Below are 27559 nucleotides of genomic sequence, written 5' to 3'. Positions count from 1 at the left end.
AGAACTGATGCTTTCAAATTGTGGTGCTGGAGAAGACTCGAGAGTCCCTTGGACAGCAAGGAGATCAAACCAGTCAATCTTAAAGGAAATCAACCCTGAATATTCATTGGAAGGACTGATGCTGAAGCTGAAGCTCCTATACTCTGGCCACATGATGTGAAGAGCCGACTCACAGGAAAGATTTCCCTTTCCCTCAATGCTGGGAAAGATTGAGGGCAGGAGAAAAAGTGGGCAAGAGAGGATGAGAGGACTGGATAATATCACTGACTCATTGCACATGTTAGTTAGTTAGTTCAGTCGCTCAGTCGTGTCCGACTCTTTGCGACCCCATGAACACAGCACACCAAGCCTCCCTGTCCATCACCAACTCCTGGAGTTCACTCAAACTCATGTCCATCAAGTCCGTGATGCCATCCAGCCATCTCACTCTGTCGTCCCCTTCTCCTCACACCCCCAATCTTTCCCAACATCAGAGTCTTTTCCAGTGAGTCAAGTCTTCGCGTGAGGTGGCCAAAGTATTGGAGTTTCAGCTTTAACATCAGTCCTTCCAATGAACACCCAGGATTGATCTCCTTTAGAATGGACTGGTTGGATCTCCTTGCAGTCCAAGGGACTCTCAAGAGTCTTCTCCAGCACCACAGTTCGAAAGCATCAATTCTTCGGCGATAAGCTTTCTTCACAGTCCAACTCTCACATCCATACATGACCACTGGAAAAACCACAGCCTTGACTAGACGGATTACACATGAGTTTGAGCAAACTCCAAGAGATGGTGAAAGGGAACCCAGGAATGCTGCAGTCCACAGGGTCACAAAAAGTAGGACACAACTTAGCTACTGAACAACACAGAGCGACCCTAATAAAGACTGTGTGGCATCAGCAGAGAGACAGACGTACAATTCAATGGAACAGAATAGATATCACATGAATAGACCTCCACAAATATACCCAAATTATTTTTAATTAAGCAAGTCAATGAAGGAAAAATAACTTTTCAACAAATGGTGCCAGAGCAATAAGGAAAAAAAAAGTGAACCTCAAATGAAGTTTCAACACCTTAACTGAAACAGTTCATTCACTTATATGTGCAACATGAAACTATAAAGCTTTTAGACAGAAAAAAGCATTTTTAAAAATCTTTAGGATTTAGGGCTAGACAGTTATTAAACCTGACACCAAAGACATGATTCCCAACTGGAAAAATTTATAAACTGAACTTCAAAGGGTGAAAAGGTAAGCCACAGACTCAGAGAAAATATTTGCAAACCAGTGACAAAGGACTAGTATCTAAAATATTGTATATAAAGGACTCTCGAAAGTTAACAACAAAAATCCAATTAGCAAATGGGCAAAAGACAAGAAGAGAGTTTCACTGTGAGAATATACAAGTGACAAACAGACACATCAAAATACGTTCAGTCTTACTAGCCACTGTTGTTGTTCAGTCAACAGTGATGTCCAACTCTGCGATTAGGGAAAAGCAAGCGAAAATCGCAATGAAGTACCATTACACACCTACCAGAGTTACTAAAATAAGAAATGATGCCAACACCAAAATGTGGGCAAGGATAAGGAGAAACGGAATCATCCTTTCAGCACTGGCAGGAATGTAAAATGGTACATTCTCTCTGCAAACACTTGGGCAACTTCTTAAAACAAACCAGGTGAATATCATACAGCCCAGCAACTGCACTCCAGGACTTTAACACCAGAAAAACAAAGTAATATGATTACAGGAAAACCTGCACACAAATGTTAGCAACAGCTTTATTCAACCAGATATTCTTCAGCAGGTGAATGATTCAACAAACTATGGCACATGCATAAAAAAGGAATAAAAAAGAACTATTTGGACATGAAGCAACCATGATCTCCAGAGAATTATGCTGAGTGATAAAAGCCTATCTGAAAAGGCCACATAATGTATAATTACATCCACAGAATATCCTTGAAAAGACAAAATATAGAAGTGGGAGAAGAGATTAGAGGTTGCCGGAGGTTAAGAAGGCAGTGGGAGTAGGGAAAGTAGGGGAAGTTACAAAGAATAACATAAAGGATCCTTGTGATGACAGACATATTCTACGTCTGAACTATATAGATGTCAATGTCACAGCTGTGATATTGTACTAAAATTTTGCAAGCTGTTAACTTTGGGGAAAACTGGATCTCTTAAACAGGATCTCTCTACATTATTTCTTACAACTGCATATCAACCTACATTTATCTCAAAATGAAAAATTAAAATTTTTAAAAAGGAAAGAAAAAAGACAAATCACAAGGCCACAAATGACAGAAGAGAGCATTCAAGCAGATGAAAATGATTTCAACTGTTTTTTAAAGACAGTAAATATGGAAATAGTAATTAAATTAGCAAGATGGAGAAAGCCATAATAAAAAGTATATGAAATAATAAAGATACATAATGAGCTAATTTACCTATAAGATGCCAAAGAGCCTGTGCCTCAGGTTATGAGTAGTAATAAAATATTGGCTAAAAACAAAGATAAAAAACAACTTGTACTTTGGCCACCTCCCCAAAAGAAACCGCTACCAGAAGTGGGGTGCTATCATAACAAAAACCTGAACAAGCTGCATTTTCTTAGTCACCATTCTGTAGGCAATGATAAACTTCATATTAGAATATGAAAAGATGATGATCCACTTTTAGGGACTGACAAAATAGTTACAAAATCTGTTGATGGCTATAATTCAGAAAACAGATCACATACATGATGATTTTAAAACTGTTTGGGGAACAACTGGAAAATGAAACTTTATTTTCTATTGGCTATTATTAACTATTGGCTGTTGGCAGCAAAAAACAAAAATACATTTGGCTACTGGTACTCTGAATCGACTAGAAATACCTTTACTGCTGACATGGTGAAAGTTTTAGTGGTCTGTATAGAAGATCAAACTAGCCACATTTTCTTAAGCCAAAGCCTAATCCAGATAATTAATGAGGCTGCTACACTAAATGAGAGATTTTCAATGAAGATGAAACAGCTTTATATTGGAAGAAGATGCTATCCAAAACTTTCATAGCTGGAAGGAAGTCAATGCCTGGTTTCAAAACTTCAAAGGACAGACTCACTCTTATCAGTGACTACTGCAGCTGGTTATTTAAGTAAAAGCCAATGCTCAATTATGAAAATCCTATGGCCTCTAAAAATTATGCTAAATCTATTCTGCCTGTGCTCTATAAATGGAACAACAAAGCCCGGGTGACAGCACATCACTTCACAACATGTTACTAAATATTTCAAGCCCACTATTGAGACCCAATGTCCAGGAAAAGAGATTCCTTTCAAAATATTACTGCTCACTGACAACACACTTGGTTACACAAGAGCACTGGGGGAGATAAATTGTAATGAGATTATTGTATTGTTGTTTTCATGACCATTAACACATCCATTCTGCAGCTCATAGATTAAGGAGTCATTTTGACTTTTAAATCTCATTATTTAAGAAATACATCTCAGGAGGCTACAGCAGCCATAGATAGTGATTCCTTTGCTACATCTGGGCAAAACTGAAAACCTTCTAGAAAGGATCTCATCATTCTAGACATCACTAAAAACATTCATGATTCATGGAAAGAATTAAAGGGTATTTGGAAGTTGATCAACTTTATCAAAATTAAGGAGAGTCTGGAAGTTGACATGGGTTTTCCAGGTGGCACTAGTGGTAGAGAACCATCCTGCCGATGCAGAAGACACAGAGACAGGCATTCGATCCACAAGTCAGGAAGATCCCCTGGAGAAGGAAATGGCAACCCACTCCAGTATGCTTGCCTGGGAAATCCCATGGACAGAGAAGCCTGGAAGGCTATAGTCCATGGGGTTGCACAGAGTCAGACATGACTGAAGTGACTTAGCACACATGCATGAGAAAACTTTAATGGAAGAGTTACTTTTATGGATGAGCAAAGAAAGTGGTATCTTGAGATGGAATCTACTCCTGGTAAAGATGAGGTTGAACTGCTGAAATGACAACAAAGGATTGAGAATGTTAATACCTTCACTTAATAAAGCAGTGCAGAGACATTACTTTGCCAACAAAGGTCCGTCTAGTCAAGGCTATGGTTTTTCCCGTGGTCATGTATGGATGTGAGAGATGGACTATGAAGAAAGCTGATCACCAAAGAATTGATGCTTTTGAACTGTGGTGCTGGAGAAGACTCTTGAGAGTCCCTTGGACTGCAAGGAGATCCAACCAGTCCATTCTAAAGGAGATCAATCCTGGGTGTTCATTGGAAGGACTGATGCTAAAGCTGAAACTGCAATATTTTGGCCACCTCATGCGATGAGTTGACTCACTAGAAAAGACTCTGATGCTGGGAAAGGTTGGGGGAGGGAGGAGAAGGGGACGACCGAGAATGAGATGGCTGGATGGCATCACCGACTCTGTGGACATGAGTTTGAGTGAACTCCGGGAGTTGGTGATAGACAGGGAGGCCTGGCGGGCTGTGATTCATGGGGTCGTAGAGAGTCGGACACGACTGAGCAACTGAACTGAACTGACTGAAAGGTTTAGGAGGATGGACTTCACTTTTGAAAGATGTTCTACTATGGATGAAATGTTATCAAACTGCACTGCACGCTACAGAGAAATGGCTCATGGAAGGAAGACTCGATCAAAGCAGCAAATTTCACTGCTGTCTTATTTTAAGAAACTGCCACAGCCATTCCAACCTTCAGAGATGCCTCCATCATTGTCAGCTGTAGCCATCAACATCAAGGCAAGACCCTCCCACCAGGAAAAATATTGTGACTCACTGGGGGCTCAGATGATGGTGAACACACTTTAGCAATAGGTTATTTTTAAACTAAGGTATGTAAATTGTTTCTAGATATATTATTATGAGTATGCTCTTGAATACTTAACAGATTACAGTGTCAGTTCAGTCGCTCAGTCGTGTCCGACTCTTTGCGACCCCATGAATCACAGCACGCCAGGCCTCCCTGTCCATCCATGAACTCAGGGATTTCACTTAAACTCATGTCCATCGAGACAGTGATGCCATCCAGCCATCTCATTCTCTGTCTTCCCCTTCTCCTCCCGACCCCAATTCTTCCCAGCATCAGAGTCTTTTCCAGTGAGTCAACTCGTCGCATGAGGTGGCCAAAGTATTGCAGTTTCAGCTTTAGCATCAGTCCTTCCAATGAACACCCAGGATTGACATCCTTTAGAATGGACTGGTTGGATCTCCTTGCAGTCCCAGGGACTCTCAAGAGTCTTCTCCAGCACCACAGTTCAAAAGCATCAGTTCTTCAGAGATCAGCCTTTTTCACAGTCCAACTCTCACATCCATACATGACCACGGGAAAAACCATAGCCTTGACTAGACGGACCTTGGTTGGCAAAGTAATGTCTCTGCTTTTTAATATACTATCTGGGTTGGTCATAACTTTCCTTCCAAGGAGTAAGCGTCTTTTAATTTCCTGGCTGCAATCAGCATCTGCAGTGATTTTGGAGCCCATAAAAATAAAGTCTGACACTGTTTCCCCATCTATTTCCCATGAAGTGATGGGACCAGATGCCATGATCTTTGTTTTCTGAATGTTCCTTTTCACTCTCCTCTTTCACTTTCATCAAGAGGCTTTTGAGTTCCTCTTCACTCTCTGCCATAAGGGTGGTGTCATCTGCATATCTGAGGTTACTGATATTTCTCCCAGCAATCTTGATTCCAGCTTGTGCTTCTTCCAGCCCAGCGTTCCTCATGATGTACTCTGCATGTAAGTTAAATAAGCAGGGTGACAATATACAACCTTGACGTACTCCTTTTCCTATTTGGAACCAGTCTGTTGTTCCACGTCCAGTTCGAACTGTTGCTTCCTGACCTGCATACAGGTTTCTCAAGAGGCAGGTCAGGTAGATAAGAGTGCCTGATGAACTATGGACAAAGGTTCGTGACACTGTACAGGAGACAGGGACCAAGACCATCCCCATGGAAAAGAAATGCAAAAAAGCAATAATTTGTCTATGAGAAGGTATATGAAAAATCTGATGTATGTAAAAAAGTGAGGTAATAACTTTACTTTGCCAATAAAGGTCTGTCTAGTCAAAGCTATGGTTTTTCCAGTACTCTGTATGGATGCGAGAGTTGAACCATAAAGAAAGCTGAGTGCTGAAGAACTGATGCTTTTCAACTGTGGTGTTGGAGAAGACTCCTGAGAGTTCCTTGGACAGCAAGTAGACCTAAAGGAAATCAGTCCTGAATATTCACTGAAAGGACTGATGCTGAAGCTGAAGCTCAAATACTTTGGCCACCTAATGTGAAGAACTGACTCACTGGAAAAGACCCTGATGCTGGGAAAGATTGAAGGCAGGAGGAGAAGGGGACGACAGAGGATGAGATGTTTGGATGGCATCACCAACTCGACAGACATGAGTTTGAGCAAGCTCTGGGAGTTGGTGATGGACAGAGAAGCCAGGCGTGCTGCAGTCCATGGGGTCTCAAAGAGTCGGACATGACTGAGCGACTGAACTGAAGAAAGGAAATGTAGTCACAGACTATAATTTGGCTCTATAGTTAAAAAAAGAGTTGTCAGTGACTAAACACTAATTGGAGAAGACAATGGCAACCCACTCCAGTACTCTTGCTTGGAAAATCCCATGGACGGAGGAGCCTGGTAGGCTGCAGTCCATGGGGTCGCTAAGAGTCGGACACGACTGCGCGACTTCACTTTCACTTCCATGCCTTGGAGAAGGAAATGGCAACCCACTCCAGTGTTCTTGCCTGGAGAATCCCAGGGACGGGGGAGTCTGGTGGGTTGCCGTCTATGGGGTCGCACAGAGTCAGACATGACTGAAGCAACCTAGCAGCAGCAGCAAATACTAATTACTGATTTCAATAAAAATAGGACTATAATCATAATTGAAATGGAGAAAAGGTAAGTGAGGAGATTTCAAGACGCCCACATTCTCGAAACAGGATAGCAATGCATAATATTTAAAGTTGATAAATCATTAACAGTGAGATAAGCATTAAGTTATGGAATACGGAGGTAACCACCATAACAAACAAGAAAACAAAAGGTGCCTCTGTTTTTCATTACAAGCATTTATGCTTACTATTTTTAAACAATATCCAAATATTACTGTGATAAAAATTTAAACATTAATTTTAAAATACAGGAAAATAAAGAGATTGGCAATAGTACGGGCAAAAAAATGGGGAAAACATAAACATTATCATGGGAAATGCAGATGAAATAAAAACTGAGACAACTACCACTACTCAATTTAAATCCCCTTAACCAGACAATTCCACTTTTAGCATTCTGTACTACAAGAACACTCCCAGAGATATTCAAAGACATTTATACAAGAATGGTCAGTGCAATACTGTTAAAAAAAAAAAAAGAAAGATCAGAGCATACTAAATATCCACTAATAATAGGGGAAGAGCTGAATTAATTACGAATAAATGTACCCAAGCTGGGGGCTTCCGAGGTGGCGCTAGTGGGAAAAAATCCACGTGCCGATGCAGGAGACATAAAAGAAGAGGGTTCCATCCCTGGGTTGGGAAGATCCCCTGGAGAAGGGCATGGCAACCCACTCCAGTATTCTTGCCTGGAAAATCCCATGAACAGAGGAGCCTGGAGGGCTATGATCCATCGGGTCACATAGTGTCGGACACAACTGAAACAACTCAGCATGTACTCACCCACCCAGCTTGATTTCAGCCTTCTAAGACAAAAAGCAGATAACCCAGGCAAGCCAACTCACTTCTGACCTACAGAACTATGAGATTAAAACATGTCTTGGTTTAAGCCTCTAAAGTTTGTGGTAATTCATTAGAGTTCAATAAGAAACAAATACTTCTAGAAAAGCTGAAGAAATGCATTACCCTACAACCCAGCAGCTGTGGTTAGAAGTAATTATATATTCAGAGAAAGTCTTGTCCATGTGCACCAGAAGACACACACAAAATGTTCACATCACCACTGCTCATGACAAAAAAGAAAAAAATCAGCAACCTATTCATTCATCGAAAGTATAAAGGTAAAATGGTGGAATAGTCATATAAAATAATGCAATACAACAATGAAACATCAATGACCTACAACCACACATGAAAATACAGATGAATGTCAAGTCATATTATGTAGGAGAAGAAAGCAAGTGACAAAAGTGTACACTCAGTATAATTCTAGTTAGTAAGTTCAACAGTGCATGGATAGAAACCACAAAGCTTAGAGATGCACATGTGGTAAAACTATTTTTAAAAAAGAATAAACACAAATCTTAAGAGTAGCAGTCATGTCTGTGGGGAGGTAAGAGGATGGGGTAAAGAGGAGACCAAGAGATACTGAAGGTAACATAAGGTTTTGGTCTTAACTGGTACTGACTACAGAGTAATAGTGTTAAATTCTAAAACATAGTTTAGAATTATTACAACATTTATTCAGTATTTAGAGAACAAAATCATCCAGGAATAAAATATCTACAAGACAAAAAAAATCCTTCCTTTTCTTTTGTCAAGATAAGTTCATTGAAAAATAATTCAAATAATATATAAAAGTCTAATCATTTTTTAAATCACCTAAAATTCCACCATCAAGACACAATTGGTAACAATATGAACATGCTTCGGGACATTTCATGTCATGTGTTTACACATTTAAGTATTTTAAATAAAATCATTACATACACACACATATATTTGCTTATTCTATAAATGCTGTTTAGACCCCTGCTTTTTAAAAATCAAGTGTATTAAATTACACTTTACATGAAATGAACCCATATTAAGTGCTGGAAAAGCTTTGACAGAAGTGTACGCAGTGTAACAACTACCCAATCAAAATTCAGACAAAACATTTTCATTACCACAAAAAGTTCCTTCCTGCTACTCTGCAGTCAATTCCCTCACCTCTGATTGCAAGCAATCATTAATCTGCTTTATTATAGATTAGTTTTGCTGGCTTAGGATCAACATGAATGGAATTATACAGTATGAATGCTTTTGTGTGGGGCTTTTGTTGAGCATAAAATTTATACTATCAATAGTTCCCTTTACACTGCTGAGTAGTACTTTATTTGTATACTTATTAATAGACATTTGGCCTATCTCCAGTTTTGATCTCTAAACACAGAGGTGTAAGTCACTTGTGATATTTTTTATTGTATAATCAGGGATAGAATTGCTGGACCACAGAGTATATGTAACTTTAACAGAAAACTGCCACACTGTTATTAAAAGTTTCTGTATCATTATACACTCCTACTAGCAATTTATGCAAGGTTCAATTGCTCAGCATCCTGACCAACACTTGCTATTGTCAGTCTTACAAATTTTAACCACTCCTGTAGGCAAACAGCTGTTCATTTTTATTTGCATTTCCATAAATGACTAGATACGTTGAGAATTTTTTAAGTTCCTATCAAAAAATTTAAATGTCTTCTTTCGTGAAGTGTCTGTCCAAATCTTTTACCAACATTGTGATTTGGGCATTGTCTGCCTTCTTATTATTGATTATTGTTGTTGATTAGCCACTAAGTCATGTCTGGCTCTTGTGCAACCCCATGGACTATAATCTGCCAGAATCCTCTGTCTATAGGATTTTCCAGGCAACAATACTGGAGTGAGTTGCCACTTCCTTCTCCAGGGAAATCTTTCCAAACGAGGGATCAAACCCATGTCTCCTGCATTGGCAGGTGGATTCTTTACCACTAAACCACCAGGGAAGCCCATTATTGATTATGGAGGTCCTTTCCATACACTGGATGAAGGTTCTTGGTCAGATATATGAATCACAAATATTTGTTCCCAACTGGAGCATATGTTTCCCTTTTCTTAAAACAGTACGTGTGTACATGCTCAGTCGCTCAACAGTGTCTGACTCTTTACGACCCCATGGACTGTAGCCTGCAAGGCTCCTCTGTCCATGGGATTCTACAGGCAAGAATACTGGAGTTGCCATTTCCTCCTCCAGGCGATCTTCCTGACCCAGGGATTGAATCCTTGTCTCCTGCATCTCCTGCACTGGCAGGCAGATGCTTTATCACTGTGCCACCTGGGAAGCCCTAAAACAGTACAGAAAGTTTAAATTTTAAAGTACAGAAGCTTTTAATTTTTATTAAGCCTAATTTAACATTAAAAAATTTACAGTTAGTGCTTTATTTTGTAATGTCTGCTTACCACTTCTATCATCATATTGGACTTGAGGTTCTAGCCAGGTTTAGCCACTCAGGCAAAAAAGAAAAAAAGAGAAAGGCAGGAGGGAAGGCAAGAAGTAATGAGTAGAAATGAATTAGTAAAACTGTCTTTATTCAATGATTATATACATAGAAAATCCTGAAAAACGGACCTAAAGACTACCAGAAATAATAAGTGAATTTAGAAACGCTGTGAGATACACGGAATATAGAAAACCAATGCATTTTTACATACTAGCAATGAAAAAGTGGACAATTAGTTTTTAAATCCATTTATAATGACATCAAAAACCATAAAATATTAAAGATATAAATTTTACAAAATATGTATAGGACCTGCATACACCAAAAAACTAAAAACAACATGTTGAAAAATATTAAAGAATTAAATAAATGACAGATTGGGAAATTCACTATTAAGATAGCAATTTTCTACAAACTGATCCAGAAACTCAAGGCAACTGCAATTGAAATTCCACGAAGTTTTTGAAACTAACAAGCCGATTTAAAAATATTTATGAAAATACATAAAACCTAAAATACCTGAAACAGTTTTGAAAATAATGAACAAAGTTGGAGGATTTATACTGACCAATTTCAAACCATACATAAAGCCACAGTAAGGCAGACAGTATGGTACTGACATAAGGACATAACAAATCAAGAGGAGAAGAAGTCCAGAAATGAACCACACACACGTATCGCCAGCAAATTTCCAACAGAAATGAAATTCAGTGGGCAAAGGATGGAGAAATTCAACAGGGAAAGGATAATCTTTTCAACAAATAATACAAAAACAACTGTATATCCATCAAGGAAAATAACGAACCCAAACCCATACCTCACACCACACACCTCCATCAGCTCCCCCAAAAAGATCACAAATTTATATGAATATATGACCTAAAACCATAAAACTTTCAAAAAGAAAACATACACGAAAACTTCTATGGTCTACATTTTTCATACAACAATATCTCAGGTATCTTTTAATGTTAATAAATATAAATCTTTTGCATTTTTTAAAAAGAAAAATATAGAGAAAATCCTTAAAATTTTTTGAAACAAGTCTTCATTTAAAATAAAATTTCAAAACTCACTGTGAGTTCCTCATTCATATGGTTTCATGAGTGACATATTTCATAAACATTTTCCCAAATAGCTACACTGACATCTGAAGGTCTTTGCAATGCAGAGATACACACTGAAGCAGTGCCATGCTAATAAACTTAACGCACATGACAAGTATCACAGTGAATCAAAAACTACATGTAAACAAAATTATCAACTATTTTCAATCCAACCAAGTGTATGCTTTGGAGAACTGAGAAGATGGACTCCCCTGCCCTTTCCAGCATCTTCCCACCCTTCTGAAAGCCTGTCTTCCTGACCCCACCTTAACCTCCATGACTCGGATTAAATACCACTTCCTCCGGGAAGTTCTGCCACTCAATCTAACCTGCTGCGTACTGATCCTCCTCTCAATTTCCACAACATTTGTATCACTTCAAGGTCCTCATCACACTATCCCTGGATTGCACATGATTAAACTCCTCTATCAGATTAAGCACCTGAAGAACTGATCACATCAGCCTGGCTCAAAGGCAGCACTCATGCTTTGGTTGTTATTGGTTGTTAAATGAAAACATGAATTAGAAACGTCAGGAATTTCAGAGTGAGTTGAGCAGAGAAACTAGATCAGGCCTAGTCGGGGTTGGTTTTTTTTTTTTAATCCTCAAAATGAAGTTAAAAATTATACTCCTTGAAAAAAAATTTCAACATTAAAAATCTTCAAAATAAAACAAACATAAAACTGATAAACAGTTAAAACTAAATGTCTACAGTGCCTATACTGGTCACTTCCATACTCACAGGCACCAAAGCAAAAGGCCTGAGGACTTCCTGAAGATTATTTACTGTTGGAGCAGTCCACTGCTTTGGAAAAATGTCTTCAAGTCAGTCAGATAACTGGAGACTAAGTGGGACTGTAAAGCACTTTTTCTAGAAAAAAAACAGTATATATCATTTCATGACCCAATTTTGTTGCTTTTAGAAATTCTGGCAACTTTTTTTCTTTCAGTTATTTAAATTGTTTACAACCAAGAACATAAACCTAAATAGTATGTGATTATAGCAGAAAGGGAATTGCTACATGGGGGGTGGGGGTGGAAACCAATTAGAAACAGAGCATTTCTTCAAGAACTAGACACTGCTACTGATAACAAACAAGGGGTCTTGACTGCTTGAATCAATTCACCCCTGTCTGCTGCTGCTGCTGCTGCTAAGTCACTTCAGTCGTGTCCGACTCTGTGTGACCCCATAGACAGAAGTCCACCAGGCTCCCCCGTCCCTGGGATTCTCCAGGCAAGAACACTGGAGTGGGTTGCCATTTCCTTCTCCCATGTGTGAAAGTGAAAAGTGAAAGTGAAGTCGCTCAGTCGTGTCCAACCCTTAGCGACCCCACGGACTGCAGCCCACCAGGCTTCTCCATCCATGGGATTTTCTAGGCAGGAGTACTGGAGTGGCTTGCCATTGCCTTCTCCATCACCCCTGTCTATGCATCTATAAAATCTTCCTGGAACTAATTTAAAGAAGACAAAAATGCTGGAGCTAAGGTTGCCAGATTTAGCAAATAAAAATACAGTAGACCCAAGTTTTGCCAGATTTAGCAAATAAAAATGAAATTTAAGTAAAGCAAGCCCTATGCAATACTTATACTAAAAACTTACACACTGTTTACTGAAATTCAAATTTAACTGGGTGTCCTGTATTTTATCTGGCAACACTAAGGGAAGCCAAAATCAGTCCAATTTCTTCACTTAGTAGCAGAAACTATGACCCCAAGAAGGGAAGTGACTTGCCTAAACTTAAGCCAAAGATCAAGGAAGTGAATCTGCTTTGAAAAGAGAAAACACAAATCTACGAGGGTCACCCTGGGTTCCACTTACGGTCCACTGCTGCTGCTGCTAAGTCGCTTCAGTCATGTCTGACTCTGTGCGACCCCACAGATGACCTCCCACCAGGCTCCCCTTTCCCTGGGATTCTCCAGGCCAGAACACTGGAGTGGGCTGCCATTTCCTTCTAGACTTCCAATTTTCATACACCTCACTGAAATACCAAGGAGACAAGCTCTCAACTATGGTTTTCCACTTTTAATAACAAACTGTGAATTTTAATACACTTACCAACTTTAGTCTTCAAAAACAAATTAAGAGGGCTTCCCTGGTGGCTCAGTGGTAAAGAATCTGCCTGCCAATGCAGGAGACATGGGTTTGATCCCTCGTCCAGGAAGACCCCACATACCACACAGAGCAACTAGCCAGGGTGCCACAACTATTGAGCCTCTGCTCTAGAGCTCCGGGGCTGCAACCACTGAGCCCACGCGTCCTAGAACCTGGGCTCCACAAGAGAAGGCCCTGCAATGAGAGGCTCCCACACTGCAACTATAGAGCCCCCTCACTGCAACAACAGCAAGTCCACTGCAGTAACGAAGACTTGGCACAGTCAAAATAAACAAACAAAAAAAGAATGGACAAACAACACAACAACAACAAAATAATAGGAAACTATTTCTCTTAGCTTAAAAAAAAATCCTCCTGGCAATCTTTCTGCCTACACACCACCACCTCAGATTCTGTTTATGTTCACTCACTACATGAAACAGGATCTTCTTTTCTCCCAAACACAATTCTCTCACAATCCAAAATTCTCTTGCCCCAGGGTCCCAAATTTGGAATGTGGTGTTCACATTAGTCCATGATTCTAACGATTTTAGTTCCTATACTCTCCCAACTTTCCTATTTTTCAGAGAAAATATCCTAGTGCATTCAGTTGGTCTCAAATAAAAGAGTCGCAAAGTCCTCCATTCCCATTCTGTGCCCAACCATCTAAACCAGCAAAAAGGCATGAGGTCTCACTATCACAACACGCTTCCTTTCCCGGGACGGGGATGCAACAAAAAATGGAAAGGGAAAGGTCTTTCTAGGAAATTTGCGGGCCTTCTTTCACTATATATGCGGAACATACTACCTGACACAGAGTTGGACAAAATCAAAGGAAAAAAAATAGAAAACTTCATATACTCATTGCAGTCATCTTCCGGATCCCATCAAATTAACAAATACATAAAACAGTCGCTCTATAACAGCACTTCTCAACCTGGGATCTCTAGGGGCTTCAGGAGTAGTGGGAACCGGGGAAGGGGGAGGAAGACAGTAGGCAAATAAAGATTTTGCTTTCGACATATCAGGGTCCCAAACAAGATTTCAAGAAAGAAGGTTCCGCTGCATTCCTAAAAGCCGGGGGAGGGGGGTGCGGGGGGGGAGTAACATACACAACTATGACTTTCTCTAAGTTTTCTATTAAAAACTTCAGCATAGTGAACAATCCAAATCATGTCGGATGAAAAACTGAAAGTCAAACAAATGCAGAAATTAAAGGACAAACTATCTACCTATCCTTTCTCTCTGGCAGCTGCCAATGTATGTATGTCTCTCTCAAGATCACACATGTCAGAAACGGAAGGTCCTCACAAATCATCTAGTCCAGACTTGCATTTTACAGATGTATGAACTCAGGCCGAGGGGAGGGTTGACTTGCCCAAGGTCTCACAGCCCGTCGGGGGCAGGACTTCAATTGGGATCCACGTTGGCAGCCCTGGGCCCTCAGCTCCCAATGACTCCTGAGGCCCCCAGCTTGGCCGTATCCAAGGGCGCTAGAGAGCCTGGGCGGAAGAGCCCACCTCCCGGGGTCGCTGCCGACTTTCGACCAGCTCCGAGCCGGGCCCCGGCCCTGGGTGGTACGGAGCGCCAAGCTCGACGGCCGCCCCCGACCCGCCCACCTGTCGCGGACCGCACGGTCGGCAGCCACACCCCCTGCCAGGGCCAGGGATTCGGCCTGCCTCGACGGCGCCTGGCATCTACTGCTGCGCGCGGCGCGGGGTACGCTGGCCTGAAGGCCGCAGGAGTTACCTCAAGTGGGCGCTGAGCTCGCGGCAGGGCCGCCCCCGCCGGCCAGGAGCATGCCGGCGACGCGGACGCAGCAGACGCTGCAGCTCGGCCACCGCAGCGCCTGTTTACACCCCTCCGCGGGAGGACGCAGACTGGCCCGTCACGTGACGCGTACGTCACGTGCTCGCCCGGGGCGGGGCGGAGGCGTTGCCCAGCGACGACGGCGCACTAGGGGCGGGCGACTGCGGCCACCGCACGGTTACTCAGCGCTCCCCCCTCACCTGAGTTTGTACGGAGTCGACAAACGACGCTTCCTGACCGACCCGGCGAGGAAAAGGAAAGTCTCCCACCATCCGGCTTCGTCCTTTAGTGACCTCTAGGGCTGACTGCACGTATTATTCGTGTCTTGGAAGGGGGAGGGAATTCCGTCCGGCTTTAAGATGCGGAACTTGGAGAGAAAAATCGAAAATACTGCCTTACCTACCCAAAGCTAGCGAGCAGACGGAGAGCAGAGGAATAAGTAATGATGATTTGAGTTTCATTAACGAACAATTGTTTGGTTTTGGTCCTTACTGTGGAATGAAGGTCCGCAGCCGACCATCTCCCCCGCCATAGAAAGGATGTGTGTGAAGGTGGCTTATGGGACTTCTGATTTTTATTTGAAATTATAATTTATATTATCACTTTTTGCATGATTAGTCTTTGTATATGTATGTACAAACATATCTGAGTAAATATTTGATTTGGCGTTGAGCTTCTGTCCACATCAGACTTTCTTCATTATAGCGAAGTCACTCTGACTGTAGTGACTACTTCTACCAAGTGTGGTTTTTCCTAGATCAAACTTTGCAGAAGCATAGATTCAGACACTGACAGGTTCTCCCATAATATTCACTATAAACTGGGTAAAAGACATAGTTTATATTCTTACTGAATTCATGCGTAAAATGTGAGCAAATACCCTTAAATATTCCAGAGTCATTCTGTTGTCAAGGTGTGAACTATCTAATAATCATGTTCCTCCATTTATTTCTGATCACTTTGCATACTTAGCTATCTATGAGCAAATTGACGGGGTCAAAACAGTGGACTCAAAATATCCTCTAGGTCAGTATTTACCCCCAGCGTGCTTACTCGCTCAGTCGTGTCCTCAGCCTGTGACCCCATGAACTGTAGTCCACCAGGCTCCTCTGTCCATGGGGATTCTCCAGGCAAGAATACTTGAGTGGGTTAACATGCCCTCCTCCAGGGGATCTTCCTAGTCCAGGGATGAAACCCAGGTCTCCCGCATTGCAGGCAGATTCTTTACTGTCTGAGCCACCAGGGACAATAGGACAAGGTCAAACACCATCTTCATTTCTGTAACACACCTAGAATGCAACACTACAGAGAGTACAAAATATAGTGATGACTCATCCGCATGTTCATCCTGTGCTATGGAAAATAGGTTACAAGGCAAGGTGCCACAACGTGGCTGATTTAGGCAGCAGATGTTCCATGAAGGCAGGAACAGTATCTTCCATTGGTATTGCTTATGCCTAGACCATATCTGGGAAGCAAAGAAAGTTGTCTGATCTGTGGCCATGGAATCCTGCCATTCTTCTGTAGGAAGTGGCAAAGAACCTTTGTAGATCCAGAAGGATCTGTTAGGCAGTACTCACAGAGGCAATGAATGCTAAGAAAAGTCCTGGCTCACCCATTATTGTGTAGGCAATTTAACATTTGAGCCCCTTTCTCCGTCTATGTAAGAAAATACCTATTAAATAAAGAAATAAAATAATGCTGGCACACAACTTTAAAGTGCCCAGCACATACAGTGCCCATTAAATGTTAATCATTTTATAGGCCTTTGGCAAGAGGCTAGTAGGATAGATCAGAGTCCCAAGGGAATGGGAGCTGACAGCTTGAATATATCCAGGTCCTAGGTCTGGATTCTTGCCACATGGACTGGAGTTGGGGGGCTTCCCAGGTGGCTCAGTGGTAAAGCATCCTCCTGTCAATGCAGAGATGTGGATTTGATCTCTGGATTGGTAAGATAACCCTGGAGGAGGAAATGGCAACCCACTCTAGTCTTATTGCCAGGATAATCCCGTGAACCAAGGAGCCTGGCATGCTATAGTCCATGGGATAACAAAGAGGCAGACAAGACTGAAGCGACTCAGCACGCAGGGACTGCGGTTGAGGACAAGATTACCAGCAAGGAAATTATAAGCACAACTGGAAAGAAGTCTTTGCAGCTAGAATGGGAGTTTGCTGGTAAGGAAAGTATGGGTTACCAGGTGCTCACTCCAAAAGGAGTACAATTCCAAGTCTGTCTGTGGTGATGGGGACTCCTAATATACTACCTTTCCATTGCCTAAACCCACAGAGAGGCATCGCCTACTCTTTCCTAGAGTTATGGGCAAAGGGTCAGTCCTGAGCCAGATGACCAGTGTTACCCCAAGAGCCAGTCAAACCTGACCATCCACCAAATGGTTAAACACATGTAACCATTTCTAGTTTTTTAATGTTTCACTGCAAACAAGATATGATATACTGCAATTGTATATAACTCTATAGTGGCATTTCATCTAATAGAGTGGCTATACAAGTGTACGCAGCAGAATGATGACTATAAAGAAATAATGGGGGACTTTCAGAGAGTGAACAGTAATCTGCTAAGGTGCTGCAAAGCTATGAAGTGGTAGCACCAGACCTTGTATTTGTGTTTCCTGATTCTAAGTGTCTTTTTATTAATAATTAAAAAGTCCATGGTTTCATCATGCTATTTGCCTATTCTTTCTTGATTCTCAACTTCCTGTAGTTCACTAGTGACAATTTTCAGTGGGATTTTCAGATTGATTAGAGGTGGATGTGAAAGAACAGAGTGAAGGGTGACTGGAAGGTTTCAGACCTGTACAACCAAAGGAAGAGAACTGTCATTTAGACAGAGAAGAAGGGATATCTGCAGTTTTGGGGGGAAATCAGTAATGTGCTTCTGAACAGTTAAACTCTACATGCCTAATAGACATTGAAATGGAGAAGTACAGTTAGCAATGGATTATAAGATAGTGGAATTCTGGGGAGACACACAGAGATAAAAATTGATTGGTCAGTGTATTAAAGAAAGCCACAGGATTGAATGAGATCACACAGAGCACTAACTTTGATAACTTCTGACCTCAATCCAGAATACAAAATACATTTTCCATAATAACCAAATACATGTGTATAACTTAAAAGTTTCAAGAAGCAAATTTACCCTCCTTTTATCTTTATTTTGTTGGGGTTTTTTGTTTTTCTTAAACTTCTGCTCCCAACTCAATTGATTTTTTAACTGAGTGCTGGTTGTGTCCTATAGTTTGAAAATCACTGAAAGTTGCTGACCAAGGACATTAATTACATAATTTCTGGCAAAAGAGAAATCCAAAGGCTAGTCACGTGGCACTTTAGAAATTAGAAGATCAGCAAAGGAAACTCAGGAGCAGCCAGAGGTAAGAGAGAAACAAAAGAGAGGAATCCTAAAGCCTGAAGGAAGAAAGTGCTTCAGGTGTGTCATTGGTCTTGAGAGGCTGAGTACAGTGAAAAACTGACCTTTGGATTTGGCAGTACTTCAGTCTGTTGAGAGCTTGAGAACAGAGCATTTAAGACAGTGCTAGGCTGGGCCAACCCTGAGGGATGAGATGGGGAGGGAGGGGGGAGGGAGTTCAGGATGGGGGACACATGTACACCCATGGCTGATTCATGTCAATGTATGGCAAAAACTGCTACATTATTGTAAAGTAATTAGCCTCCAATTAAAATATTTTTTTAAAAAAAAGACAGTGCTCGGGATACAAGCTTGATTTTTTTCAAGTTTGAATTTCGAGATAGTAAATGGTGACAGCAAGTAGCTGTTTTTTGTTGTAAAGAGAAGCAGGGGAATGGCACAACAGCAGGCAAAAGACGTGGGTGTTAAGGTTTTTCTATTTATATGCTAATAGAAACAGCCCAGTGATAACGAAAGACTGATGCAGGAGAGTGTGACAACCACAGAAAGAAACTCAAGAAGGGGTCAGTCATCTGTAGATAGGTAAACAAGGGCTGGTGAGCAGACAGATACGGTTAGCTTGGTAGACTTGTTGGAAGCATGTGGAATTTCTTCTCCAGTTATTCATAGTTTAATTTAAAAAAAAAGCTGAGGGGGAGAGATGGTGCTGTTGGTTTCGGGAAAGGGTGAAAATCATCCAGGAGAATGTTGCAGCCCCACCCAGCCCAGCCCCATGATTCCTCACATGGACGACTGCTATACCTTTCCGTTTCCTGATTCCATCCTAGTCTTTTTTCTACACTATCCCCAGTATGAGTTTTCAAAACTTAAATCCAGTTTTCTTAATTTAGAATAAAGCCCAAAGTTCTTGCCTATAGACCGCTCCATGAAATACCCCTTTATTTCCTGTCATCTCCCTCACTTGCTTTGCTCCAGCCACCAGGCTTCTCTGGTATTTCTTCGTTCAGTTCAGTCGCTCAGTCATGTCTGACTCTGCGACCCCATGGACTACAGCACACCAGGCTTCCCTGTCCATCACCAACTCCGGGAGCTTGCTCAAACTCATGTCTGTCGAGTTGGTGATGCCATCCAAGCATCTCATTCTCTGCTGTCCCCTCTCCTCCCGCCTTCAGTCTTTCCCAGAATCAAGGTCTTTTCCAACGCTAGAGCTATTTCTCCACTCTTCTCCAGTAGCATATTGGGCACCTACCAACCTTTCAGTGTCATATCTTTTTGCCTTTTCATACTGTTCATGGGGTTCTCAAGGCAAGAATACTGAAGTGGTTCGCCATCCCCTTCTCCAGTGGACATTTTGTCAGAACTCTCCACCATGACCCGTCTGTTTTGAGTGGCCCTACACAGCATGGCTCATAGTTTCATGAGTTAGACAAGGCTGTGATCCAAGGGATCAGTTTGGTTAGTTTTCTGTAATTGGGGTTTCCATTCCGTCTGCCCTCGTTTCTTCATAACCTCAGGCAAAGAACACTTGCTCCCCATTTCACTTTGTGACTCTCCTTAAATGTTAACTTTCTCATAGTGACTGTACGTGACCACCCTTTTTAAAACAGCACTCATATCTGTCACCCTTCTCTGCTTGGTTTTTGTCTTAGCACTTATTACCATCTGTGGCTGAGACATTTCCAGCTCATGAAATATCCATTCCCCACCCCCACAGTTCTTACAAATAGGTAGGGCCAGATGCCTAGCTCCAACCAATGGGCTGTGAGCAGAAGGATGCTTCTGTGCTTCTAGGCAAAAGCATGTTGGAGCCACCATGCAAGCCTCCAGCTCTCTTGAGCTGCTGCAGCAATCTCGGAGGCCACGTGCTTCACCGGCAGGCCATATGACAGAAATAGACTGAATCAGTGAGCCACCTCATCAGACAGTTAGTTGCCTGGGGAGTTGCAGGGGTGAGGAATAAACTCTGTTGTGTTAAGCCACAGAGCTTGGGGGGTTAATGTGTTACCATATCATAACACCACCTATTTATTATGGTCTGAATTATGTCTCTTTAAAATTCTTATGTTTAAGTCCTAAGTCCCAGTACCTCTGAATGTGACTGTATTGAAGAAAGGCCCTTTAAAAACGTACTTGAGTTAAAATAAGGTCATTCAAGTGGCCCCTCATCCATTTTGAGTGGGTGTCCTCATAAGAGGAGGACAGATGCCCATAGAGGGAAGACAACATGAAGACACAGGGAGAAGACCCCTGTCTGGAAACCATGGAGAGAGGCTTCACAGGAAACCAACCCTGCCAACTCCTTGATCTCAGACTTCTAGCTTTCAGAACTGGGAGAAAATAAATTGTTTAAGCCACCCAGTCTATGGTACGTTGTTACGACAGCCAGAGTAAACAAATACATCCTAACACCAATGCTCCACCTGCCATGTTTATTTCTGTTGTTTCCCTCCTCTAGAATATAAGCACACAATGAAAGCACGCTACATCCACGGCCTTTAGAACAGTATCTGACACCTACCTCACAGAGGTTCAATAAATATTGAATGAATGAATCCTGTATTTAAATGAAATTTAAACTGAGGGGAACCCTTAAACTGTTATGAGTAGAGATAAACTGGTAAAACCTATTTTGGAAAACTCAATATCATCTAATAGGTCTGTGATCCAGCAATTCTGCTCTTAGGCACAGACTCCAAAGAAATGTGTATACATGTGCTCCAAGAGACACATTTACCAAAGTCCACAGTAGCACTGTATGTAATACTCAGAGCTAGAAACAACCCAAATGTCTGTTAACAGTAGATGGAAGAATTGTGGCATAGTCATATCGACTGGCCAAACCATTCAGGTTTTTCTGTAACATGGTACAAAAAATCTGAATGAACTTTTTGGCCAACCCAGTAAAATAATACATTGATGAAAAATTCATTACAACTACATGCAACCCAAGTAAGTCCCACAATCAACTCTGAATTAAAAAAGCCATGTAAATACATGCCATACAATTCCACTAAGTAAAGGTTTTTGGGTTTTGTCGGGTTCTTTTCTGTAAAGCAAAACTGCAGGAATACATGCTTAGGTGGTAAAACCATTTAAAAAAAATGCAAGTAAATTACTATCACAGCAAGGAAGAATGGTGGCTACCTTTAGAGAAGAGGGGGTAGTGACTGGGAAAGGGTAGGAAGCAGGAATGAGTTATGGGTACTAACAATGTTTCATATTTCTTAATGTGGGCAATAGTTTACACAGTGATTTGCTCTGTGGTAAGTCCCGAACAAAGCTAGTGGAGGTGATAGAATTCCAGTTGAGCTATTTCATATCCTAAAAGATGATGCTGTGAAAGTGCTGCACTCAATATGCCAGCAAATTTAGAAAACTCAGCAGTGGCCACAGGACTGGAAAAGGTCAGTCTTCATTCCAATCCCAAAGAAAAGCAAGGCCAAAGAATGCTCAAACTACCGCACAATTGCACTCCTCTCACACGCTAGTAAAGTCATGCTCAAAATTCTCCAAGCCAGGCTTCAGCAATATGTGAACCGTGAACTCCCAGATGTTCAAGCAGGTTTTAGAAAAGGCAGAGGCACCAGAGATCAAATCGCCAACATCCGCTAGATCATGGAGAAAGCAACAGAGTTCCAGAAAAACATCTATTTCTGCTTCATTGACTATGCCAAAGCCTTTGACTGTGTGGATCACAATAAACTGTGGAAAATTCTGAAAGAAATGGGAATTCCAGACCACCTGACCTGCCTCTTGAGAAACCTGTATGCAGGTCAGGAAGCAACAGTTAGAACTGGACATGGAACAACAGACTGGTTCCAAATAGGAAAAGGGGTACATCAAGGCTGTATATTGTCGCCTTGCTTATTTAACTTATATGCAGAGTACATCATGAGGAACGCTGGGCTGGAAGAAGCACAAGCTGGAATCAAGATTGCCGGGAGAAATATCAATCACCTCAGATATGCAGATGACACCACCCTTATGGCAGAAAGTGAAGAGGAACTCAAAAGCCTCTTGATGAAAGTGAAAGAGGAGAGTGAAAACGTTGGCTTGAAACTCAACATTCAGAAAACAAAGATCATGGCATCTGGTCCCATCACTTCATGGGAAATAGATGGAAAAACAGTGGAAACAGTGTCAGACTTTGTTTTTTTGGGTTCCACAATCACTGCAGATGCTGACTGCAGCCATGAAATTAAAAGACACTTACTCCTTGGAAGGAAAGTTATGACCAACCTAGATAGTATATTAAAAAGCAGAGACATTACTTTGCCAACCAAGGTCCGTCTAGTCAAGGCTATGGTTTTTCCCGTGGTCATGTATGGATGTGAGAGTTGGACTGTGAAGAAAGCTGTTCACCGAAGAATTGATGCTTTTGAACTGTGGTGTTGGAGAAGACTCTTAAATTAAGAGTCCCTTGTACTGCAAGGAGATCCAAACAGTCCATTCTAAAGGAGATCAATCCTGGTGTTCATTGGAAGGACTGATGCTAAAGCTGAAACTCCAATACTTTGGCCACTTCATGTGATGAGTTGACTGGAAAAGACTCTGATGCTGGGAAAGGTTGGGGGCGGGAGGAGAAGGGGACAACAGAGAATGAGATGGCTGGATGGCATCACCAACTCGATGGACATGAGTTTGAGTGAACTCCGGGAGTTGGTGATGGACAGGGAGGCCTGGCATGCTGTGATTTATGGGGTCGCAGAGAGTCGGACACGACTGAGCAACTGAACTGAACTGAAGTCCCTGAACTATATGTATTTTGTATATATTCACTTTTCTGTGTTTTTCAATGTTTAAATGGTTAAAAATGAAAAACAAATCAAAAGGCAGGCTTTGTCTAGGGGACCAACCAGCCAACAGAATTATCATGATAAGAGAATAGAAGCAATGCAGAGATTAATTTTTTAAATTAAATCCCTGAACTATAGAAAATGTTGAGACTTCAAAAGAACTAGACACACCAAACATCAAGAAAAATTGATGCAAGTGAAACTTCAGATGTCTAAAAAGACAAAAATCTGTAGTCTCCAGAAACAACCAAATAAAAAACAAACCACCTTACTATCCAAGACCTAAGTATTAGACTAGCACTAGGGTTCTGTCAGCAACACTGCATACATAACTCAGTGGTCAACTGTCTTCAAACTTTGAGGGAAATCTAAGACCCAGGCAAACCACCAGTCAAATGTGAGGGCATATGAAAGACACTTTTATACATGTCAGGAAGGCCTCAAGCTTCTATTTCCTAGGCCCTCTCAAATTTTCCTCAAGGATCCTGAACAAGAAATGAAAAATATTGTTGTCTAAGTTGGTGAAGTTTGAGTGCGGTATGTTAAGACTGGATGATAATATAAAAGTCAATACGGATTTCCTTTTTCAGAGGGTTGGATGGAAGTTGTATAGGAGAGTGTCCTTAGAGGAAATACACTCTGGAATATTTATTGCTGGATGAGAATCATGTCTCCATGTTACTCTTAAATGGTTCAGAAAAAGACTAATGAAAATGGTTATATACACTCAGTTCAGTTCAGTTGCTCAGTCGTCTGACTCTTTGCGACCCCATGAATCACAGCACGCCAGGCCTCCCTGTCCATCACCAACTCCCGCAGTTCACTCAAACTCATGTCCATCAAGTCGGTGATGCCATCCAGCCATCTCACTCTGTCGTCCCCTTCTCCTCCCACCCTCAGTCTTTCCCAACATCAGAGTCTTTTCCAGTGAGTCAAGTCTTCGCGTGAGGTGGCCAAAGTATTGGAGTTTCCGCTTTAGCATCAGTCCTTCCAATGAACACCTAGGATTGATCTCCTTTAGAATGGACTGGTTGGATCTCCTTGCAGTCCAAGGGACTCTCAAGAGTCTTCTCCAGCACCACAGTTCAAAAGCATCAATTCTTCAGCGATCAGCTTTCTTCACATCTCTTTGAGATGTGAGTTCTTCCAACTCTTACATCCATACATGACACTCAGAGAGAGTACAAATATGAAAAATCAACAGCTAAGCAATCAGTGAAAGGACTGTGGGCATCTTCTTTTCCTGTGCTTATAACTTTCTGTAAATTTGAAAGAATTTCAAAATAAAACAGGCTAAATTAAAACAGAAGGCAAATGATTATGTGAAGAATGTCTTCAAGAATAATTCATAGGGAATTCCCTAGAAGTCCAATGGACTCTGTGCTTTCACTGTCAAAGCTGAGGGCCAGGGTTCATTCAATCCCTGGTTGAGGAACTAAAATCCCATAAGCCACGTATGGCATGACCAAAATGAATGAATTAGTAAAAAATTAAAATTATTTTTAAAAATGAAGAATTCATAACAAACAATATGATTGAGAACATGAACATTCTTAATCTGATAAGAGCAAGTACATTTTCTTTATTACATTAAGAGAAAAGCAAAGCAACTAGAAACAAAACCCCATGAGCTGTACAAAAAAGGAATAAAAATGACAAAAATATGTATATTTTTGATCAAAAGAAAGAATTTAAGGGAAAGCCCATTCTAGCAACCCTGGATTATGGAAAAGAAAATATACTATCATACTATTTGTGTCTTCAATAATATTTCTATAAACAGTATTTTAACTTATTTGTTGCCTTTTAATGTAAAATCAACCTAAAAGCAAAGCAGAAAAGACTATATAATCACTTAAAGTTGATTTAACGAGGGTTTATATGTAATGTTTGGGAACAAGGATAGATAGATGGACAGGAGGGCAATTCCTGCCTTCAGGGACTTGCCATCTTGTGCAGTTCAAAGGACAGCACAGGTGTCAAAATAATACCACGGTATAATCCATGAAGCAAAAGTATTAATGTCAGAGAAAGGATACTGACTTAGAGAGAGATCAGGGAAGCCTTCCTTCAAAAAGTAATGATGGAGCTGGCATCTGACAAAATAAGAGTAGGTGTTAATGGGCAAACAAGCTAGGAAAACTAAAAGTGTGGGCAAATCCCAGAAAACGTGGATAAAACAGTACAGCACGAGGCTGGAGAAGCAGATGGAAGCCAGAATACAGGGGCCTTACTAGTAAGGGTTGGGATTTAAGTCTTTGAATAAGAACACAAGAAGTCACTGATAGATTTTGACATTGATGAGCTTAGTTTTTTAGGTTCTGCAAGCACAGTATGTTTAGGAGTATAAAATGGGTCATGAAGGGCACAGAACTAAATTCAAGGAACTTGGTGAGGAAGCTATTGCAATAGCTCGGGTGAAAGCTATGGTAACATGGACTCAGGTAACTGCAGAGGAGTTGGTGAATTTGAAATACTTCCCTGGTGGCTCAGATGGTAAAGACTCTACCTGCAATACAGAAGATCTGGGTTCTATCCCTGGATCAGAAAGATCCCTGGAGGAGGAAACGGCTACCCACATCAGTATTCTTGCCTGGGCAATTCCATGGACAGAAGAAACTGGCAGGCTATAGTCCATGGGGTCGCAAAGAGACAGACAAGACTAAGGGACTAACATTTTCACTTTTTTCAGCGTAACTCAACTCACTGCTGCTGCTGCTAAGTCACTTCAGTCGTGTCTGACTCTGTGCGATCCCATAGATGGAAGCCCACCAGGCTCCCCCATCCCTGGGATTCTCCAGGCAAGAACACTGGAGTGAGTTGCCATTTCCTTCTCCGATGTGTGAAAGTGAAAAGTGAAAGTGAAGTCGCTCAGTCGTGTCCGACCCTTAGCAACCCCACAGACTGCAGCCTACCAGGCTCCTCCATCCATGGGATTTTCCAGGCAAGAGTACTGGAGTGGCTTGCCATTGCCTTCTCCACTCAACTCACTACTATGGGCTAAATGCGTCTCCTCCAAATTCCTGTGTTGAAGCCCTAAACGCAATGAGGATGTATCTGGAGTAAGGAAGTAATTAAGATTAAATGAGGTCATAAGAGTGAAACTGATCCCATGGTATTAATCTTTTTTTTTTAATATTTATTGATTTGCCCTCGATGGGTCTTAGTTGTGACACACAGACTGACTCTCTTAATTGTGGCTCACAAGCTTAGCTGCTCTGGAAATGTGGGATCTCAGTTCCCTGAAGAGGGATCAAACCAGTGTCCCTTGCATTGCAAGGCAGATTCTTAACCACTGGCCCACCAGGGAAGTCATGCTATTAACGTATGTCTTTATGAGAAGAGACGTCAGAGTTCCATGTGTGTACACTAAGGAAAGGCCATGTCAGAAAGCAGCTCTCTGAAAGGCAGAGAGAGGGCTCACCAGAAACCCACCCTGCTGGACCTTGACCTGGGACTTCTAGTCTCCAGAACTGTGAGAAAATTATTTCTGTGGTTTAAGCCACACAGTCTGTGGTATTTTGTGTTATGGCAGTATGAGCACTAGACTAATGCACTAAAAAACTGGGAAGTAAAAGTCTTAAGGTAATGTATTATTATGCTAAATTCCTTACCTGTAATAATGTGGTATCAAAAATGTCTATCTACCTTGGCTACTATTATGATGGTAACTACCAAAAAAATAAAATTAGAAATCATTAAGAGATTGGGGAGGTATTTGGTGAAATCTTTCATTTTTCATCCTTTTATACTTTTACTAAAACTATGTAATCTACTTTCATCACTTTGAAAGTTTAACATAATTTTCAAAGAAAAGTAAAAACATCATACCTTTTATCCTAAATTCTAGCCACTCACATCTGCTTTTATAATTTTTATTGTATGTAACCTTGTCAGTTTTCATCAACTTTCTTAACCTATATTATTTTCAACTTATTACTTAGAGTTACAGTTTTCTTCTGATACACATTCAGTTCAGTTCAGTCGCTCAGTCGTGTCTGACTCTTTTGCGACCCCATGAATCACAGCACGCCAGGCCTCCCTGTCCATCACCAACTCCCGGAGCTCACTCAAACTCATGTCCATTGAGTCGGTGATGCCATCCAGCCATCTCATTCTCTGTCGTCCCCTTCTCCTCCCGCCCCCAATCCTTCCCAGCATCATAGTCTTTTCCA

The 27559-nt window shown here is 41.4% G+C and overlaps 1 protein-coding gene across 1 annotated transcript in view; it reads right to left on the bottom strand.

The window, feature by feature from the left end:
- MARCHF8 (membrane associated ring-CH-type finger 8) overlaps nucleotides 1-15278 on the bottom strand; it is a 121993-nt gene extending 106715 nt beyond the window's left edge. The window contains 1 exon segment of the mRNA XM_088842105.1: nucleotides 15141-15278. The gene's annotated coding sequence lies outside the window, so the exon portion shown is untranslated.
- Nucleotides 15279-27559: the final 12281 nt, after the last annotated feature.

This window comes from Moschus berezovskii, chromosome 12 (assembly GCF_049115385.1).
Source record: "Moschus berezovskii isolate FMDL1 chromosome 12, NW_MosBer_1.0, whole genome shotgun sequence".
In the NCBI taxonomy this organism is placed as follows: Eukaryota; Metazoa; Chordata; class Mammalia; order Artiodactyla; family Moschidae; genus Moschus; species Moschus berezovskii.
This window is presented reverse-complemented; position numbering and strand designations above follow the sequence as displayed.